Below are 20,839 nucleotides of genomic sequence, written 5' to 3' on the forward strand. Positions count from 1 at the left end.
TCGATTCTTGCACGCTGTCTGCGTTATATATTCATTTAGAGAGGTTAAGATCGATGCTGAGAGGCGACACATACTCGGAAATGGAATTGTATTTGAAATTGCATGGTATATGCACTTTTACACTAGTTTAAATATCAATACTGTTGTTCCATACGGTCAAGTCGGACGCAGTCCCTGTACTGAATCACTGAATAATTTTCTGTAGTAAGTGACCTAATTTTATGAAAAATGAAAACAAAACCAGTAAAAATAAATAAATAAATGACCACACACAAATCCAGTCAGTCGCTTCTGCTAAACTATACTAAACTTTTTTCTGAGTAAATATAAATGTTGCTAGAAAAATACTAATTAAAAAAAACCCATAACATGCCGGGATTTTAAGTTAAAGTACAGGTTTTTTTATTGGTTGTTCAGTAACCTTTTTTCTGTCCTTTAAAGTTCCAAGAAACAACAAAAATTGCGTTGATAGAACTGGCCTTATAATTAGGGACTTTACTATTGTCCTTGCTTGATTACATGTAACAAAAAAATTCAACATTGATTAGGATCTTGAGATTTAATCATTATTTCTCATTTGTAATTGATAATGAGCTAGACAAGGAAAATGGGTCTTTTGTTAGTCGAATATGAAATTGGAGTACATCATTAGGTTGGTAAGAATCACGTGATTATACGTAATTGTATTCTGTTAATTGTACAGACAGATTAGGCCAGTATCCATTTCAAGTACTTAATCAATTAGTTGCCTTTTACATTTGTCCTGGTACGGTGCGGTAGGCACCCAAACTGTGCTATAACTGCTATCAACCAAACTATGCTATAACTGCTATCATCCAAACTGTGCTATAACTGCTATCATCCAAACTGTGCTATAACTGCTATCATCCAAACTGTGCTATAACTGCTATCATCCAAACTGTGCTATAACTGCTATCATCCAAACTGTGCTATAACTGCTATCATCCAAACTGTGCTATAACTGCTATCATCCAAACTGTGCTATAACTGCTATCATCCGAACTATGCTATAACTGCTATCATCCAAACTGTGCTATAACTGCTATCATCCAAACAGTCCTTAACTGTTAAAACCTTTCGAACTGGTGGACCCCCTAATGTGACGTTAAGTTGTCACTGGTGGACCCCCAAATGTGACGTTAGGTTGTCATTGTATTGATCTTTTCAAACAGTCGTATATATATATATATATATATATATATATATATATATATATATATATATATAACTACGGTTCCCGGCTTAGCGCCGGAGTATGTAAAATCACTGTCTTGCAGGCTGTCGGTTAGAAAGGAACTTTTGCAAATATTTTCTATGATTTTTACGCGCTAATATGTTAGAGTGGACTAATCTAAGGGTGTTCTTAAGATTTCAAAAGGTTTTGAGAGCTGATAAAAAAGATATATGAATTTTAATTTTCACCATCCTCTAAGGAATATGAAGTAGTTTCAAAAATTTTTACTTTAGATGCCTGCAACTTTTTTTCACATTTGACCAACGTTAGCGGCCGTTAAGGGGGAAAACTGTAGCAGTCTTATTTACATCTACGCTGTTATAATGTAAATAATAAGTAAACATAAGTTAAGAAAACTCAAACATATGTATGCTTTAGTGTTTGAATAACAGATTAATGATTTAAAAAGATGGAATATTACATTGATATCATTGGAAAAGTTTCTCATACAGGGTATCGTCTTGTTTACTATATGACTGTTATATAGCTTGTTGTCGATCGTTTTTTAATTATTCATTTTTTTGCACATAAGGATAGCGCAAATGTGCAAATTGTTGTCGTTTCAAAGAAATCGTTGTCTCTTATATTTACTTCAAGTAACAAAACATGCCTTAAGTTTGATTTAAATAAACACAAAACGCCGTAAACAATGTATCGCGCAGTTAGTTTGAAAGAGTTATCCTTCGTTTTAACCCACATTATATATAAATCAAAGTACTGAGAGCATTGCCAGTCTTGCGAGTCATAATTTGATTATTTAAAAAGCTTAACTTCTTACCTTGTACATGTAATTGTGTCCTCCGGCAACAATGTATGTAAAAATAAATATTTTTAATATATGTTACGCCCACAGTGATCTGATAGTTTTTTTGTTTTTAATCAACAAATTTAATTTAAAAAGAGTTCATTAATAATATACTCGTTCATATTATTTCTATGATTTTCCTATTAATTTGAGGATCGACTTTTGTCAAAAAAATATAATAAGTTGTAGTAGTAAAAGAAGTTGTAGTAGTAGTAGCAGTAAAAGTATTAATTATCAAATAAAAGGTAAATCTTTTTAAATCAAGGTATTATTGTTTCAACATTTGTTATATAGTTATCATTAACATCGTTTTAATAACATTTTTTCATATATTATAATTGCATTAAATCATCAAATGAGCATTAAGTGTTTTATCCGCTCATTAGATTTGAGTTATATCACGAAGACGAGGTCAGAAAATAGTTCAATTTATAAAATAGGAACACAGAATTACTGTTCATATAAAAAAAATGGCAGGAGTTAACAGTAATTTATGGATGTAATGGGCTGAAACAGATGAAACCGTTTCTATATGAAGACATTGATTATAAAAATACATGTAATAAAAACATTTTACTAATAGACTTATGTAAGCACTTTAATCAATAAGAACTATTTCTTTTCAATAGATTCATTCGTCTATATAAGACTGCACATTTTAATAGCAAAAAATTCAGCACTTACCTTGATAACAAAATACATTGATGTCAAAAATTAAATATTAACTAAAGATTAAAATGCTATAAAATGAAAGCTATGAGAATGAAATATTCGTCTACAAAAAACCCATTTAATTCATTCATCTATATACATTTAATCTGACCGGCTTTTCTATGGCAGGTAAAAATAATAACATAAAGAACATTAAGAACCAGGAAGCTGCATTCGTATCGAGAAAATAACTTTTTTTTGCATTTCTATAAGTAAACATATTTTTTTTAATCATCAAAGAAGATTTTCGATATAATTAATTCCTTTTTTTTTTGGAGGGGGGGGGGGGGTAGATTTCATAGATATAAAATTTATCAGTATGTTTATAAGCAATTGTAATTTCAAATGTAATTTGGAAGAATACATATAGAACTTTAGATTAAGAGTGAATTGAAATACAAATAAATGTACATTGATAAAACTGTTATCAAACAGTATTTTTTTTTTAGACAGAAAGCATTTAAAAATAATGTATATGTCATTATCTCTAAATGAAATTTAAAGCTCGGGACATTAAAAAACATCTTGCTGCTTTGTAAGTAGTCACGCCTTAAATAGAAAATATCTTTTACGAGTATTATGACGCGAGGCAAACACGTCAACACAGTTTTATTTCTAGGGTATTTGATCCTGGCGAAAACTATGAATTTCCCAGAATTGATAAATACCAAATTTATATTTTATATATTTTATAGTTTTAATAACAACGAAGGACCAAAAACCTCATATACAGTTTATTTACAATAAAAAAATAACAAACTGTCAACCATCTAAAAAATCCTTAAAACGAAATACAATTTCAAAGCAGAGCGCCACGGAGGTAGTATCAGGTGCCTAGGAAGAGTGAACATCCTGTGCTGACCGGTCACACCCGCCGTGTGTTCTTTGTCTTAATCGGGAGAATAACGGAAAAGTCCGTAGACAACATGGTGAATAATTATGTTCAAGCAATTAGTACGAAAAACGTCAGTCAGCATGCGACCCAGATACTCGATATATTGAGTCGGCATGCTATAAATCTAAAAATAATAATTTGATATTCTTCATCTAATAAACAAAAATACACAATAAATAGATTATTAATCAATGAAACACCTCGGAAAATGTTGTGGTGATGTTTGGTGATTTACTTGGCAACCCAATCACACAGACTCCACATTGGTAAATATTTAAGTGGACTCGGTAATTAACCAAGTAACCAAACTACCAAAATATTTTACCTTGGTTAATATTTAGGTGCAAACCGGTTAATTTTATATAACAGGGGAAAGATAGCCATTTAATTAAAGGCTATCACTATATTATTTATCAAACAGTCCTTGGTGTGGAATAATTTTACCAAGAACGTCGGTAATATAAATAGTGCCACTCGGTAAATCCAAATAAATAAATAATGTAAAACTTAATTACAAATCTATCTAGTGCCCGTCTAGATTGAGCCTCCGACATCTTCAACACTAGACTACACCGTTTTAGGCAATTTACATCTATTTATACGGACTACTCTACCCCTGCAAAGGCATTTACAGATTAATAAAGTTGCTGGTGAAGTATGTTCCCCTCCCAGACAGCACCCCACAGTTAATCTCGAGAAGTTTAAGGGAGGTTACAAATTAAAAAAAACAACATATCAATCAGTTCATAAATAAATATTGTAGCAATTCACTATTATCATGAACCATGTAAAATTATACAATTAAATGGTTAACAATACATTTAAGGAAGGGGTCTTCTCGTTGTCAAACATACTTCTTATAATAAGAAATTCATGAAATTTTGACACAGTTAAACTAATCATATTACCAAATAACTTATCAGTTTAATCAAATTTAACCTTTTTTGTTTTCACAAAAAGGTCAGGTCAAGGTCACTACCTTTTTCCTCAACGTAAAGGATGATAAAAATAAGTGTTGCTCTTTGAAGTTCTGTAGACATTTGTTTAAGATTTGAAGATTCTATTCTTCAATGAAATGATAGAATATCAGAATGTCTATCAGCTTATACTACTAAATTGGAATAAATATTTAAACTAAAATTGATATTGGTTAGCCCGTATATCCTCTAATTTTCTTAAAATTTGATTATTTTTTTATGCTTCCAATAATAAAATATTTCTAATTTTATGTATAATGAAGACTTTATATAAATAAATAAATTGACAGAAAAGCTAATATATTGACCCTTTAATAAGAGAGAAAACTGATTTTAGTGATTTTTTCACAAAAATCAATGTATAGAACGGGAGCGTTAAAAGGTTTAGAAAAATGTAATTTGATAGGCAGATCATATTTCAAAAACATATTCTGAAACCCAAGTATCATATCATCAGTTCACATTAGTAAAAAAAAATTCAACATTAAGGGTGTTGTTTACTCAGGGTTTGAGTTCTCGAATTCGGATTGTTATAAAGCTCAATGTCATGAGTAAAATTTGTTCTAAACACAAAAAGTATCTGTGAAATGAATTATTATTGACATAACATTTGATATTTCTACTATATTATGAAATTATGCCAAAACGAAAATAGACTTTTAGTCAAACAGAGGAAATTCGGACTAAATTTTGCAGATTTTGTTTTCTGCTAAAACACTTTTGGAAGTACTCTAATATTAAAGTTAAGATTATATATTTTAGTCTATATAATTTTGCATATTTTCTGGTAGTTTTTCCTCATTTATTCATTATAATAACCGTATGGCATAAATTCAAAAATATTGAAATATGCTTAAAAACGAGAAAAGACACCATATCTCAAAATGTTGATCATTGACCTCATATAAATTATATGCCAACAGAATAAGATCAATATAAGTAGTTTAATACTATAAATGTTTTTGTATTATCATCATTCAACTTTTTGTAAAATTGGACCAAAAATGGGTAGGAATTTGAAAAGTGATAGAGGAAATTCGGACTGGAATATTTATAAAAATTGTGAAGGAAAACCTAATTCTTTGTATGTATTTAGTGTTATTGCCATTCATGAATTGTATTTCATTTTCAAAAGTGTTGAGCAATTTGTATTATTTTCACAATTAAGAAAATCTTAATCATAGTGTAAAATTTTAAGTGATTTTCCTTTAATTTTCCAAAAATATACAATGGACATTAACTCAAAAAGTAGGTCATTGACCTACTTTTTTGAAAAAATGAAAAATAACACTACAATAATAGGTCTATAACACACAATAGTTGGTTTTTCATTATCATCAGTGGAATTTTTTTTCATTCTGAGTAAACGTCATCCTTAATGTTATTGTTTTAAAATGCTAAAATAGACTCATTAATCTGCAGCCATTCTGAATTGCAAAACATGTGATATTTTCCTACGCCAATATTATGCCAAAAAATATAGTCCTTGTTAGATTCTAAACATTGATTACTTTTTCTATGCCAAGTTGTATCATAATAAAAAAGAAAGTAAAATATACTATTTTAATATACTTTCATCTTGATTTAATGAACAATTAATCAAATTTACGTTTGACAAGTCGAAAACCAGAAAAGATCCTTTCCTTAAAAATATTATTAAGAATTGCATACCTTTTGTAACGTTGCAGCGTTAAACCATTTAAACACATTTTCTTACGATTTATTTTTTTGCAAACGGGATTTGAAGTGTAAAATTTGATTACGCGATTTGAATTCGTCAAGGCAAAGTATTTTGTGGATGCACTCTGTCCTGTTTGACAATCTTTAGCTAAACGTATGACTCTTTGTCAGATTGGTCTTGTGAATGCCCAAAACTATTGGTTTACGAGTTAATTATTTTGTTTGGAGATACATAATATAAAGGATCAACTTTAGGCCCCTTTAAACTGATAATCGCAAGATGACATTCTGTGGACATACCTTTTTTCAAATAATAATCACTGACGAACAAGCTTAAACTGTTTGCCATTGCACTAACATTTGAATTAAAAAGCAAGCATATTGATGTCGAAATAAAAAACCAAATAAGGGAGTTTTGACAATATATTCTCATCCATTTCCTACCTTTGCTATTTTAGATTATATAAGTGACGTGCATTTAATTCTCTCTGGAATTGTTCATTCAAGTGTATCATTTACACTTTATTGTGTATAAAGTTTGTATGCTTGGACACTTTTATACCGAAATACCGAAATGAATGTTCCTATTTCAGATGAATAAACACATATGACACTTTACTATAACAAATTATTAAACACGTTTTACATAAGCCTTTTCCTACAGTCAGCTAACATTTTGTTTCAATTAACTTCAATCGTGTTGCATCAAAGTTTTCAAACTCCCAACTAAATTTCGTTCCAAATAGGTTCACAATTTTATGAGCCTCTTGAGGAGTTAAGATGCACTCAGCTTCAAATTATCTAGTTTTAAGTTTATCTTTGCTGAAAGCTCAATAAGGTCTTCTGATCACATTTTGTCTGTCGTCCGTCTTTATGTCTGTCTGTGTGTCCATCTGTCCGTAAACTTTTCACATTCCCAACATCTTCTCCAACGGGCCACTGGGCCAATTTCTACAAAACTTAGCACAAATATCATTAGGGAAGGAGGATTCAAAGTTGTTACATTTAAGGACCACGCCCTTTTACAAAGGAAAATAACTAGAAATTATTGAAAATGTTCGTGAATTTTTTTATTAAAAACATTTGGCCAGGAAAGCCGAAACTTATGTAGAGGCATCCTAAGGTAGTTTGGATTCATAGTTGTGAAAATTATGATGGAGCCACGATGGGACGTCGAATTTTTACATAGGAATATATTGAGGAAAGCTTTTAAAATCTTCTCAGAAACCTTTCAACAAGCAAAGCTGAAACTTATGTGGAAGCATTCTTAGGTATAGTATAATATATTCAACGCGGGTATGATAAGGCAACTTTCAGCGATCAAATTCCTCTGATCAATATGACGTCACAATAAGCAGCATGATGTCATATTTTACTCAGAAACTTGTCGATTTTAACTTTATATCTGATTTAAATTATAAAAACTACAGGCATAAAATATCACAAGAAACTCTTCTAACTGAATATATCTTCGATTTCTCTCTATTATGTATAATTATCATTGATGACGTCACAAGCATGTTTAATAGAGAAGATCATGTCGGGAGACAAATCATCGGAATGCAGTGTAAACAATGCCTAAATAAGACTTATTCAATACAGATACATAAGATTTAGATAACTGTCAGTTAGGATATTATCAGGATAATACAGGCATGGGTATTTTGTTTATTCAGCGAGTTTTATAAGGTAAGCAGAATGACATTTATATGGCTTGACCAGCCTTTCCTCTGCCAGTCTGTACAAAAAAGGCAAAGGTGTAACACTACCCCGGATATTATGAAAGATGACTTTGGTAAATATCAACGGTATATGACCTAAACTACTTGAAAAGTGCTGCTAGAATCCTGTGCTTGTTGTTTTAAACGAAAAATACGTAGTATTTTCAATGCAATTATAGAAGATAAATATTTACAATATTTATTTTATGCGATTAACAATAGGATTCTAGCAGTAATACTAATAAACATAAACTAATTGCCGATCGAATTATTGTAGCAAACATACAAATGAACTTCGGGGTAGTGTTACACTTTTTGATTATTTGTTAAGGTAAAAAAGTGATCTATTTTTAACTGTCACATGATACCATGGTACGACAGCTTCAAAGATCGAGTCGATTCCGAAGTAGAAAAATAAAATCCTGGTGAACACATTCACTTGGTATTAATATTCAGCACTGTTTTCATAAAAATAAACAGTTTTTAAATTGATCATAATTTTGACGGTCATTAAACTCGGAGTTGCCTTAACCTACCCGCGAACCTTTTGAATATCCTGATTCCCCGGGGTAGGGTGAGACCACGGCGGGAAGGCGAATTTTTACATAGGAATATATAGAGTAAATCCTTAAAAACATTCTTCTAGGAAATCAATCAACCAGCAAAGCTGAAACTTATGTGGAAACATTCTCAGGTAATGTAGATTCAAATTCAAATTAGGACCCCCGAAGGTATGATGGGACCACAACGGGAGGTCGAAATTTTACATAGGAATGTATTAAGTAAATTTTAAACAAAAATCTGTTCAGAAAACAATCAGCATGGACAGCTGAAACCTGTGTGAAAGAATCCTCAGCTTGTATAAATTCAAATCTGTTTAACTCATTATCTCCGAGGGTAGAATTGGATCACGACAGGGGGAACTTTTAATAGGAATATATAGATAAAAAAAATTCTTAAAAACCATTTGCTTAAAAAAAATGCAACTTTATCGGAAACAACTTCAGATAGTGTAGATTCAAATTTTTTTAAATCAAAATCCTGAGGAGTCGGTTGGGGCCAATCTTGGGCATCCCATTGTACTAAGGAAAAAAATTTATTTATTCCCAAAACCTGAAATGTTATCACATACATGTATGGTTTTACCCATATGCAAGCATTTTGTCACATTGCTTATTCTTGTAAAATGTTAAGACTTTCGCGTCTGGACGATTCTCGGGTCTCACAAGGAGTTTAAAGTTTAATGTAGATTTATTTCTTAAAGAAAGCAATTGTTTAGAGGTTTTTTTTTAAATCTGCAATGCTCAACATGTATTTTGACTATAGAATCATCATATTCAAATGGCACTTGATTATAAACATAGGAACAACCAGGTGGAAAATAGATTTTTATTTATAAAGGGTTGACATTTATTATACCATTTTGTCTATATATGTTGTATGATGACTCAATTAAGCTGGTTTTATCATGCCTATTGTTGCTCAGGTGTGCGATATGGCCCCTGGGGTTCTTGTCATTATCGATTGATAGAAGTTAAGATATGGCAAAACATATAGCTAGCGCTAGTTATCAAATGAACAGTCCCATCTACGGGGCGAAATTTTGGTGTCCAAGCTTTTGCGTCTTTTTTGTTTTGTTTTTCTTATCGCTGTTGAATACAAAAAGGGAACACATTAAAGATTTTCCTGATTAGCAACAGCTGGATGGCAACAGTAATTGAGTAAACACTGTCTTGCCGGTGAACAACCTTATTTCAAATAACTATCACTTTAGAACAGTCTTAAACGGATTCCCCTTTGCGCTCACATTTGAATTGAAATTACCTATAAGAAGGTTAGTAAAATACATAATTAGAATATTAGAGTGTCAACAATCAAGTCTCTTCCATTTTTTTTTCTTTACAAAATTACATGCTTTAAATTCATTCTAATTGGATAATTTTCAAACAAGTGCATCATTTCTGCACTTGCTCTGCCTTATATCAAGTTTGGTGCTTGTGGTATCACTTGTGATCTACTGTGTACTATGAAGTTTGTGTGCTTGTGTTGTTTTGACAACAAAACAGTCACAAACAAATGAAAAGCATGCAGGTTCGTGAATGTTGCTACTTCAGATGCCTGAAAGACAGTGAAAAGTCACAATTGATAACAAACTTTTTAAAAGTGTTAAAATCGTATCGAATCAACGTTGCCCAACTCTCAGCTAACATTTCGTTCCCATTGTGTTCACAATTTGTGGTACAAGTACATACTTTTCACGTCTAATCTCGACAAGTAAAAGAGATTTTTAGCAACACAAATGTAACAACAGTTTGTGCTACATTGAAACTGCGCATGGCTTGAGACTTTTCAGTTTTCATTTATCTAACTGCAAAATCGATAGATTTATATCAGTGCCCACCAGAGGGATTCGAACTCAAAGACATGGCTAAACATAAAGCTAGCGCTTGTTATGGAGTCAATTGTAACAACTTCTGGACGTGCTTTTAGTGTCGAACCTCTTGCACCTTCTGTTTCTTATCGGTATTGAATATATATCGGAATCATATTTGAAATATTTTGATGGCAACAGTTATCGAGTTAACACCATCTTACCTGTGAACAACCTTATTTCATATAACTATCACTCTATATAAAGCTTAAGGTGACTCCTCTTGCCCTCACATTTATTGAAATTGAAATTAACTATAATAAGGTTGACGACATACATTCTTGGAGTAATAGAGTGTCGAAAATGAAGCTTGATCTAGTTCTCACCTTTGTGAATTTCATGTTTAAGTGTTGCACGGTTTATTCTAATTGTAGAATTGTTAGTAAGGTGTATCCTTTATGTTCTACTGTGTATGAGGTTTGTGTGCTTGTGGTATTTTGATAACGAAATAGTCAAATAAACAGCCTGCAAGTCCGTGAATGTTTATACATCAGATGCCTGCAAGACAGTGAAAAATCACACTTGATCACATACTATTCAAAAGTGTTAAAATCGTATCGAATCAACGTTGCCCGACTCTCAGCTAACATTTTGTTCCCATAGTGTTCACAATTTGTGGTACAAGTACATACTTTTCACGTCTAATCTCGACCAGTAAAGGAGTTTTTTAGCGACACAATTGTAACAACAGTTTGTGCTACATTGAAACTGCGCATGGCTCCAGACTTTTCAGTTTACATTCATCTAACTGCAAAATCGAGTGATTTATATCAGTGTTCGCTGTAGGGATTCGAACTCCAAGACATGGCTAAACATAAAGCTAGCGCTCATTATGGAGTCAACAGTAACATCTTCTGGACGTGCTTTTATTGTCCAACCTCATGCGCCTTTTGGTTTTTGTATTACCATTGTATTTATAATGGAATCATATTTGATATAGTTTGATGGCAACAGTTATCGAGTTAACACCGTTTTACCTGTTAACATCTTTTTTCAAATAACTATCGCTCTAGATAAAGCTTTAAAGTGTTGTAAATTTTTATCTAATTGGATGAGTTTTATAAAGATGTATCCTTTATGTTCTAGTGTGTATGAGATTTGTGTGCTTGTGGTATTTTGATAAGGAAATAATCACAACAAAATAAACAGCCTGCAAGTCCGTGAATGTTTCTACTTCAGATGCCTGCAAGACAGTGAAAAATCACAATTGATAACATACTATTCAAAAGTGTTAAAATCGTATAGGTGGCAGGGGATAGTTTTTTTGGTTGAGGAAATTTGAGGCAGATAGTGCTCATATATGAGATTTAATTTTTCAGTGGGTTTTTAAATTTGCTAAAATTGGTTTGCATGCAGGGGACACATGGTCCCGACTCTTGAGAATTTTTAAACATTTCAGAATAAAACAAGTACAACCTACATATAGCACTATAAAGAATAGCCAGGGACGGTCTCAAAATATTCTGAAAAATTGCCCTTTTTTCACATTTTCACGGGTCCAGAACCACGCTCCAGTCCCGAGCAACTGCCATAAACTACCATAGGATTGGTAGCTTAATGTATACCCATGCAAATAATCACCAATTGATGGGGGGTCAATCACCTTCTTTTCGAGTGACATTTCGTGTTCTGAACCCACCCTACTTTTCAAGCACAAAACCGAAAGTGAAAATTATGGCCACAGTTTCGCATTTTCATTCCATATCTGATGAAAAGTGCTACCAGTATTACAGTGTCATATATCAATGAAATTGACATGAGCTCCTCTATCCACAAAATGAATGCAATAAATATTCTAGCAATTTATACCCCTCAAATAACCAGCCAAACCCCAGGTTCTCCCTTTATTTCAAAATTTTGAACGGGTCTTTCCTTCAAAACTATCCCCTGCCACCATAGAATCAACGTTGCCCGACTCTCAGCTAACATTTTCTTCCCATTGTGTTCACAATTTGTGGTACAAGTACATACTTTTCACGTCTAATCTCGACCAGTAAAAGAGAGTTTTAGCAACACAAATGTAACAACAGTTTGTGCTACATTGAAACTGCGCATGGCTCCAGACTTTTCAGTTTACATTCATCTAACTGCAAAAGCGATTGATTTATATCAGTGTCCGCTAAAGGGATTCGAACCCCAAGACATGGCTAAACATAAAGCTAGCGCTCGTTATGGAGTCAACAGTAACATCTTCCGGACGTGTATTTAGTGTCCAACCTCATGCGCCTTTTGGTTTTTGTATTACCATTGTATTTATAATAGAATCATATTTGATATAGTTTGATGGCAACAGTTATCGAGTAAACACCGTCTTACCTGTTAACGACTTTATTTCAAATAACTATCGCTCTAGATAAAGCTTTATAATGTTGCGCATTTTTATCTAATTGGATAATTTTTATAAAGATGTATCCTTTATGTTCTAGTGTGTATGAGGTTTGTGTGCTTGTGGTATTTTGATAAGGAAATAATTACAACAAAATAAACAGCCTGCAAGTCCGTAAATGTTTCTACTTCAGATGCCTGCAAGACAGTGAAAAATCACACTTGATAACATACTATTCAAAAGTGTTAAAATCGTATCGAATCAACGTTGCCCGACTCTCAGCTAGCATTTTGTTCCTATAGTGTTCACAATTTGTGGTACAAGTACATACTTTTCACGTCTAATCTCGACCAGTAAAAGAGATTTTTAGCAACACAAATGTAACAACAATTTGTGCTACATTGAAACTGCGCATGGCTCCAGACTTTTGAGTTTACATTCATCTAACTACAAAAGCGATTGATTTATATCAGTGTCCGCTAGAGGGATTCGAACCCCAAGACATGGCTAAACATAAAGCTAGCGCTCGTTATGGAGACAACAGTAACAACTTCTGGACGTGTTTTTAGTGTACAACCTCAATACCTTTTGTTTCTGTTTTTATTACCATTAAATATATATGGCAACAGTTATCGAGTAAACACCGTCTTACCTGTTAACGACTTTATTTCAAATAACTATCACTCTAGATAAAGCTTTAAAGTGTTGCGCATTTTTATCTAATTGGATAATTGTCATAAAGATGTATCCTTTATGTTCTAGTGTGTATGAGGTTTGTGTGCTTGTGGTATTTTGATAAGGAAATAATTACAACAAAATAAACAGCCTGCAAGTCCGGGAATGTTTCTACTTCAGATGCCTGCAAGACAGTGAAAAATCACACTTGATAACATACTATTCAAAAGTGTTAAAATCGTATCGAATTAACATTGCTCGACTTTTAGCTAACATTTTGTTCCCATTGTGTTCACAGTTTGTGGTACAAGTACATACTTTTCACGTCTAATCTCGACCAGTAAAAGAGATTTTTAGCAACACAAATGTAACAACAGTTTGTGCTACATTGAAACTGCGCATGGCTCCAGACTTTTCAGTTTACATTCATCTAACTGCAAAATCGAGTGATTTATACCAGTGTTCGCTATAGGGATTCGAACTCCAAGACATGGCTTAACGTAAAGCTAGCGCTCGTTATGGAGTCAACAGTAACATCTTCTGGACGTGTTTTTAGTGTCCAACCTCAATACCTTTTGTTTCTGTTTTTATTACCATTAAATATATATGGCAACAGTTATCGAGTAAACACCGTCTTCCCTGTTTACGACTTTATTTCAAATAACTATCGCTCTAGATAAAGCTTTAAAGTGTTGTAAATTTTTATCTAATTGGATAATTTTTATAAAGATGTATCCTTTATGTTTTAGATGGTATGATGTTTGTGTGCTTGTGGTATTTTGATAGGGAAATAATTAAAACAAAATAAACAGCCTGCAAGTCCGTGAATGTTTCTACTTCAGATGCCTGCAAGACAGTGAAAAATCACACTTGATAACATACTACTTAAAAGTGTTAAAATCGTATCGAATCAACGTTGCCCGACTCGCAGCTAACATTTTGTTCCTATAGTGTTCACAATTTGTGGTACAAGTACATACTTTTCACGTCTAATCTCGACCAGTAAAAGAGATTTTTAGCAACAAAAATGTAACAACAATTTGTGCTACATTGAAACTGCGCATGGCTCCAGACTTTTGAGTTTACATTCATCTAACTACAAAAGCGATTGATTTATATCAGTGTCCGCTAGAGGGATTCGAACTCCAAGACATGGCTAAACATAAAGCTAGCGCTCGTTATGGAGTCAACAGTAACAACTTCTGGACGTGTTTTTAGTGTCCAACCTCAATTCCTTTTGTTTTCTGTTTTTATTACCATTAAATATATATGGCAACAGTTATCGAGTAAACACCGTCTTACCTGTTAACGACTTTATTTCAAATAACTATCGCTCTAGATAAAGCTTTATAATGTTGCGCATTTTTATCTAATTGGATAATTGTCATAAAGATGTATCCTTTATGTTCTAGTGTGTATGAGGTTTGTGTGCTTGTGGTATTTTGATTAGGAAATAATTACAACAAAATAAACAGCCTGCAAGTCCGTAAATGTTTCTACTTCAGATGCCTGCAAGACAGTGAAAAATCACACTTGATAACATACTATTCAAAAGTGTTAAAATCGTATCGAATCAACGTTGCCCGACTCTCAGCTAGCATTTTGTTCCTATAGTGTTCACAATTTGTGGTACAAGTACATACTTTTCACGTCTAATCTCGACCAGTAAAAGAGATTTTTAGCAACACAAATGTAACAACAATTTGTGCTACATTGAAACTGCGCATGGCTCCAGACTTTTGAGTTTACATTCATCTAACTACAAAAGCGATTGATTTATATCAGTGTCCGCTAGAGGGATTCGAACCCCAAGACATGGCTAAACATAAAGCTAGCGCTCGTTATGGAGTCAACAGTAACATCTTCTGGACGTGCTTTTATTGTCCAACCTCATGCACCTTTTGGTTTTTGTATTACCATTGTATTTATAATGGAATCATATTTGATATAGTTTGATGGCAACAGTTATCGAGTAAGCACCGTCTTACCTGTTAACATCTTTATTTCAAATAACTATCGCTCTAGAAAAAGCTTTAAAGTGTTGTAAATTTTTATCTAATTGGATAATTTTTATAAAGATGTATCCTTTATGTTCTACTGTGTATGATGTTTGTGTGCTTGTGGCATTTTGATAGGGAAATAATTAAAACAAAATAAACAGCCTGCAAGTCCGTGAATGTTTCTACTTCAGATGCCTGCAAGACAGTGAAAAATCACACTTGATAACAAACTACTTAAAAGTGTTAAAATCGTATCGAATCAACGTTGCCCGACTCCCAGCTAACATTTTGTTCCTATAGTGTTCACAATTTGTGGTACAAGTACATACTTTTCACGTCTAATCTCGACCAGTAAAAGAGATTTTTAGCAACACAAATGTAACAACAATTTGTGCTACATTGAAACTGCGCATGGCTCCAGACTTTTGAGTTTACATTCATCTAACTACAAAAGCGATTGATTTATATCAGTGTCCGCTAGAGGGATTCGAACTCCAAGACATGGCTAAACATAAAGCTAGCGCTCGTTATGGAGTCAACAGTAACATCTTCTGGACGTGTTTTTAGTGTCCAACCTCAATACCTTTTGTTTCTGTTTTTATTACCATTAAATATATATGGCAACAGTTATCGAGTAAACACCGTCTTACCTGTTAACGACTTTATTTCAAATAACTATCGCTCTAGATAAAGCTTTATAATGTTGCGCATTTTTATCTAATTGGATAATTGTCATAAAGATGTATCCTTTATGTTCTAGTGTGTATGAGGTTTTTGTGCTTGTGGTATTTTGATTAGGAAATAATTACAACAAAATAAACAGCCTGTAAGTCCGTGAATGTTTCTACTTCAGATGCCTGCAAGACAGTGAAAAATCACACTTGATAACATACTATTCAAAAGTGTTAAAATCGTATAGAATCAACGTTGCCCGACTCTCAGCTAACATTTTGTTCCCATTGTGTTCACAATTTGTGGTACAAGTACATACTTTTCACGTCTAATCTCGACCAGTAAAAGAGATTTTTAGCAACACAAACGTAACAACAGTTTGTGCTATATTGAAACTGCGCATGGCTCCAGACTTTTGAGTTTACATTCATCTAACTGCAAACGCGATTGATTTATATCAGTGCCCGCTAGAGGGATTCGAACTCCAAGACATGGCTAAACGTAAAGCTAGCGCTCGTTATGGAGTCAACAGTAACATCTTCTGGACGTGTTTTTAGTGTCCAACCTCAATACCTTTTGTTTCTGTTTTTATTACCATTAAATATATATGGCAACAGTTATCGAGTAAACACCGTCTTACCTGTTTACGACTTTATTTCAAATAACTATCGCTCTAGATAAAGCTTTAAATTGTTGTGCATTTTAGTCTAATTGGATAATTGTCATAAAGATGTATCCTTTATGTTCTAGTGTGTATGAGGTTTGTGTGCTTGTGGTATTTTGATAAGGAAATAATTACAACAAAATAAACAGCCTGCAAGTCCGTGAATGTTTCTACTTCAGATGCCTGCAAGACAGTGAAAAATCACACTTGATAACATACTATTCAAAAGCGTTAAAATCGTATAGAATTAACATTGCTCGACTTTTAGCTAACATTTTGTTCCCATTGTGTTCACAGTTTGTGGTACAAGTACATACTTTTCACGTCTAATCTCGACCAGTAAAAGAGATTTTTAGCAACACTAATGTAACAACAGTTTGTGCTACATTGAAACTGCGCATGGCTCCAGACTTTTCAGTTTAAATTCATCTAACTGCAAAATCGAGTGATTTATATCAGTGTTCGCTATAGGGATTCGAACTCTAAGACATGGCTAAACATAAAGCTAGCGCTCATTATGGAGTCAACAGTAACATCTTCTGGACGTGCTTTTATTGTCCAACCTCATGCGCCTTTTGGTTTTTGTATTACCATTGTATTTATAATGGAATCATATTTGATATAGTTTGATGGCAACAGTTATCGAGTAAACACCGTCTTACCTGTTAACATCTTTATTTCAAATAACTATCGCTCTAGATAAAGCTTTAAAGTATTGTAAATTTTTATCTAATTTGATAATTTTTATAAAGATGTATCCTTTATGTTGTAGTGTGTATGAGGTTTGTGTGCTTGTGGTATTTTGATAAGGAAATAATCACAACAAAATAAACAGCCTGCAAGTCCGTGAATGTTTCTACTTCAGATGCCTGCAAGACAGTGAAAAATCACACTTGATAACATACTATTCAAAAGTGTTAAAATTGTATAGAATCAACGTTGCTCGACTTTTAGCTAACATTTTATTCCCATTGTGTTCACAGTTTGTGGTACAAGTACATACTTTTCACGTCTAATCTCGACCAGTGAAAGAGATTTTTAGCGTGTATGAGGTTTCGCTTTCATGTGTTGCACGTTTTATTCTAATTGGCGAATTCTCATAAAGGTGTATCCTTTATGTTCTACTGTGTATGGTGTTTGTGTGCTTGTGTTATTTTGATAACATAATAGTCATAACCAAAATAACAGCCTGCAAGTCCGTGAATGTTTCTACTTCAGATGCCTGCAAGACAGTGAAAAATCACACTTGGTAACATACTATTCAAAAGTGTTAAAATCGTATAGAATCAACGTTGCCCGACTCTCAGCTAACATTTTGTTCCCATTGTGTTCACAATTTGTGGTACAAGTACATACTTTTCACGTCTAATCTCGACCAGTAAAAGAGAGTTTTAGCAACACAAATGTAACAACAGTTTGTGCTACATTGAAACTGCGCATGGCTCCAGACTTTTGAGTTTACATTCATCTAACTGCAAACGCGATTGATTTATATCAGTGTCCGCTAGAGGGATTCGAACTCCAAGACATGGCTAAACGTAAAGCTAGCGCTCGTTATGGAGTCAACAGTAACATCTTCTGGACGTGTTTTTAGTGTCCAACCTCAATACCTTTTGTTTCTGTTTTTATTACCATTAAATATATATGGCAACAGTTATCGAGTAAACACCGTCTTACGTGTTTACGACTTTATTTCAAATAACTATCGCTCTAGATAAAGCTTTAAAGTGTTGTAAATTTTTATCTAATTGGATAATTTTCATAAAGATTTATCCTTTATGTTCTACTGTGTATCAAGTTTGTGTGCTTTTGGTATTTAGATAAGGAAATAATCACAACAAAATAAACAGCCTGTAAGTCCGTGAATGTTTCTACTTCAGATGCCTGCAAGACAGTGAAAAATCACACTTGATAACATACTATTCAAAAGTGTTAAAATCGTATAGAATCAACGTTGCCCGACTCTCAGGTAACATTTTGTTCCCATTGTGTTCACAATTTGTGGTACAAGTATATACTTTTCACGTTTAATCTCGACCAGTAAAAGAGAGTTTTAGCAACACAAACGTAACAACAGTTTGTGCTACATTGAAACTGCGCATGGCTCCAGACTTTTGAGTTTACATTCATCTAACTGTAAACGCGATTGATTTATATCAGTGCCCGCTAGAGGGATTCGAACTCCAAGACATGGCTAAACGTAAAGCTAGCGCTCGTTATGGAGTCAACAGTAACATCTTCTGGACGTGTTTTTAGTGTCCAACCTCAATACCTTTTGTTTCTGGTTTTATTACCATTAAATATATATGGCAACAGTTATCGAGTAAACACCGTCTTACCTGTTTACGACTTTATTTCAAATAACTATCGCTCTAGATAAAGCTTTAAAGTATTGTAAATTTTTATCTAATTGGATAATTGTCATAAAGATGTATCCTTTATGTTCTAGTGTGTATGAGGTTTGTGTGCTTGTGGTATTTTGATAAGGAAATAATCACAACAAAATAAACAGCCTGCAAGTCCGTGAATGTTTCTACTTCAGATGCCTGCAAGACAGTGAAAAATCACACTTGATAACATACTATTCAAAAGTGTTAAAATCGTATAGAATCAACGTTGCTCGACTTTTAGCTAACATTTTGTTCCCATTGTGTTCACAGTTTGTGGTACAAGTACATACTTTTCACGTCTAATCTCGACCAGTGAAAGAGATTTTTAGCGTGTATGAGGTTTCGCCTTCATGTGTTGCACGTTTTATTCTAATTAGCGAATTCTCATAAAGGTGTATCCTTTATGTTCTACTGTGTATGGTGTTTGTGTGCTTGTGTTATTTTGATAACATTATAGTCATAACCAAAATAACAGCCTGCAAGTCCGGGAATGTTTCTACTTCAGATGCCTGGAAGACAGTGAAAAATCACACTTGGTAACATACTATTCAAAAGTGTTAAAATCGTATAGAATCAACGTTGCCCGACTCTCAGCTAACATTTTGTTCCCATTGTGTTCACAATTTGTGGTACAAGTACATACTTTTCACGTCTAATCTCGACCAGTAAAAGAGATTTTTAGCAACACAAATGTAACAACAGTTTGTGCTACATTGAAACTGCGCATGGCTCCAGACTTTTCAGTTTACATTCATCTAACTGCAAAAGCGATTGATTTATATCAGTGTCCGCTAGAGGGATTCGAACTCCAAGACATGGCTAAACATAAAGCTAGCGCTCGTTATGGAGTCAACAGTAACATCTTCTGGACGTGTTTTTAGTGTCCAACCTCAATACCTTTTGTTTCTGTTTTTATTACCATTAAATATATATGGCAACAGTTATCGAGTAAACACCGTCTTACCTGTTTACGACTTTATTTCAAATAACTATCGCTCTAGATAAAGCTTTAAAGTGTTGCGCATTTTTATCTAATTGGATAATTGTCATAAAGATGTATCCTTTATGTTCTAGTGTGTATGAGGTTTGTGTGCTTGTGGTATTTTGATAAGGAAATAATTACAACAAAATAAACAGCCTGCAAGTCCGTGAATGTTTCTACTTCAGATGCCTGCAAGACAGTGAAAAATCACACTTGATAACATACTATTCAAAAGTGTTAAAATCGTATAGAATTAACATTGCTCGACTTTTAGCTAACATTTTGTTCCCATTGTGTTCACAGTTTGTGGTACAAGTACATACTTTTCACGTCTAATCTCGACCAGTAAAAGAGATTTTTAACAACACAAATGTAACAACAGTTTGTGCTACATTGAAACTGCGCATGGCTCCAGACTTTTCAGTTTACATTCATCTAACTGCAAAATCGAGTGATTTATATCAGTGTTCGCTATAGGGAATCGAACTCTAAGACATGGCTAAACATAAAGCTAGCGCTCATTATGGAGTCAACAGTAACATCTTCAGGATGTGCTTTTATTGTCCAACCTCATGCGCCTTTTGGTTTTTATATTACCATTGTATTTATAATGGAATCATATTTGATATAGTTTGATGGCAACAGTTATCGAGTA

The sequence above is a fragment of the Crassostrea angulata genome, unplaced genomic scaffold, assembly GCF_025612915.1.
Source record: "Crassostrea angulata isolate pt1a10 unplaced genomic scaffold, ASM2561291v2 HiC_scaffold_179, whole genome shotgun sequence".
Taxonomy (NCBI): Eukaryota; Metazoa; Mollusca; class Bivalvia; order Ostreida; family Ostreidae; genus Magallana; species Magallana angulata.